At 56.1% G+C, this 2,626-nt stretch overlaps 1 pseudogene; it reads left to right on the top strand.

Moving 5' to 3' along the window:
• The first annotated feature begins 1,236 nt into the window (after positions 1 to 1,236).
• Positions 1,237 to 1,390, top strand: LOC122800531 (annotated as a pseudogene).
• The last annotated feature ends 1,236 nt before the right edge of the window (positions 1,391 to 2,626 follow it).

Raw genomic sequence — 2,626 nt, 5'->3', positions numbered from 1 at the left:
GGGGGAAGTATGGTTGCAAAGCTGAAACTTAAGGGAATTAATGGAAGAGCACCACCAGGAGTAGAGCTTGTGGCTTAATTTGACTCAATATGGGAAACCTCACCCAGCCCGGACATGGAAAGAAATGACAGATTGATAGCTCTTTCTTGATTCTGTGGTTGGTGGTGCATTGCCATTCTTAGCTGGTGGAGTGATTTGCCTGGTTAATTCCAATAACGAATGAGACTCTGCCATGCTAACTAGTTATGCAGCCCCGTGCAGTCATCTCCAACTTCTTCTCAAACTTCTTAGCGGGACAAGTGGCTTTCAGCCACACAAGATTGAGCAATAACAGGTCTGTGAGGCCCTTAGATGTCTGGGGCTGCATACATGAATGGATCAGCATGTGTCTACCCTTGGCTGACAGGTCCGTGTAATCCGCTGAACCCCATTCTTGATCGGGACCGGAGATTGCAATTATTCCCCCCAAACAAGGAATTCCCAGTAAGTGCGGGTCATAGGCTCGCGTTGATTAAGTCCCTGCCCTTTGTACACACCGCCCGTCACTACTACCAATTGGATTGTTTCGTGAGGTTCTCGGATCGGCCCCTCTGTAGTCAGTCACGGCCATGGCGGTGCACCGAGAAGACAATCAAACTTGACTATGTAGAAGAAGTAAATGTCGTAACAAGGTTTCCGTAGGTGAACCTGTGGAAGGATCATTAAGGGGATGGCGCCTTCGCCGGGTACCAAGGACTCTCCTCCGCCACCCCAACTCTCTGCATCTCTCTCTCTACGTCTCTCTCTGACTCCTGTCTCTCTGCGTGCCCCGGTGGAGGCTGGCGGGACCGAGCCCACGGCACCTGGGGGGAGGGAGCATGAGAGCAAGGGGTGGCATCCGTCCCCCCTCGTCCCTTGGAGGTTGCTGGCTCCTTGTGTGGTAGGAGGAGGAAGAGGGTGCTGTCCCAGCAGGAGGGCAGTGGCTTCCCCTCCGGCCACGCGAGGCCACCCCGGGGGATGACACACTGGAGTCCTCTCCCTCAATGTCTGTTACAGGTACCTGCAGAGGACATCCCGCTCCATGCGGGGCATTGGTTCAAAGACCCAGAGGGTCGGCCATGCGGCCGCGCACTGGCCACTGCAGGACCAGTAACCCCAGTCCAGGCACCAGCAACGACCCCCGTGAAACCTCGTGTGCTCATTTCGAGGTGCAATGTCGCACGGCCAGCGGTGCCCCCAGCAGATGAGAACCAATACGACTCTGAGCGGGGAATCACTCAGATCATGCGTCGATGAAGAACGCAGCTAGCTGCAAGAACTAATGTGAATTGCAGGACACATTGATCATCGACACTTCAAATGCACTTTGTGGGCCCGGATTACTCCCGGGGCTACGCCTGTCTGAGGGTCATCGTGCCTTCCATAGCCCCAGGGGGTGTCTGGCCCCCACAGAGGGCATGGCCGGGGAGTTGATGGAGCCTGCCGTGGCCCCCCCATCCCCCCAGGAAGAGACGCGGATGGAGGAGATGAGTTCCCTGCCATCCCGAGCTAGGAAGCCCGTCCAAGGATGGGAGGGAGCAGGCACGTATCCGGCCCACCCCTCGGAGGCTGTCAGTGGTACTACCACTAGGCTGCCCTCCTGGGGCAGAGCCCGACGCCCATCCGGTTCCCACACGCTGGGGCCCCGTCGACCGTTCTCCTCTGCCGCCCAGAAGTACGGTGGCAGGGAGCGGGTGTGTGGGGGTTCCCAGGTTGGGAGGAGGATGGCCAGTCCGTCCACCCCCCAAACCCTCTCTGTCCCACCACCCCCCCGTGACCTTGCTTGCAACACGACCTCAGATCAGACATGGCGACCTGCAGAATTTATGCATATACTAAGCTGAGGAAAAGAAACTAACCAGGATTCCCTCAGTAACAGCAAGTGGAGAGAAGACCCCAGCACCGAATTCCCGCCTGGGCGACGGGCGCAGGGAAATGTGGCGTATGGAAGTCCGTCTCTTCGGTGCCACCCAGGGGACCCAAGTCCTTGTGATCAAGGCTCAGCCAGCAGATGGTGTGAGGCCGGTGGCTGCCCCCGGCGCATCAGGATCAGGTCTTCCCGGAGTCAGGTTGTTTGTGAATGCAGACCAAAGTGGGTGGTAAAGTCCATCTAAGGCTAAACACCGGCACGAGACCAATAGTGGACAAGTACTGTAAGGGAAAGTTGAAAAGAACTTTGAAGAGAGAGTTCAAGAAGGCGTGAAACTATTCAGAGGTAAACGGGTGGGGTCTGTGCAGTCCACCTGGAGGATTCAACCCAGCAACTGTGCCGGCCGCCTGGGCGAGGCAGATTCTCCTCCCCCTCTGGGGAGTGGGGGACTGTCCCCGGGTGCACCGGCCACCATCGGGCACACTTCCTCCGAAGTCCCATTCCTCCAGAATCTACTCCAACTCTACATAACCATGAGACCACTAAGATTTGGCCACAAAAACCAACTATATGGTACAAGAGCCATTAACTCTGCTGGAGAAGCATTATTCTCCTGCACTATAACCAAACTCTGGAACTCCCTCCCATCCTAACTTACCTCTGTAACTTCTTGCACCCACTTCAAATCCTTACTAAAATCACACTTAGAAACTAGCCAGATATGCCCTTGCAACCCCC

The sequence above is a fragment of the Protopterus annectens genome, chromosome 4.part0 (genome assembly GCF_019279795.1).
Source record: "Protopterus annectens isolate FY-2018-M chromosome 4.part0, PAN1.0, whole genome shotgun sequence".
Taxonomy (NCBI): domain Eukaryota; kingdom Metazoa; phylum Chordata; order Ceratodontiformes; family Protopteridae; genus Protopterus; species Protopterus annectens.
Note: the sequence above shows the minus strand (reverse complement) of the source record. Positions and strands in the feature narration are given on the sequence as shown.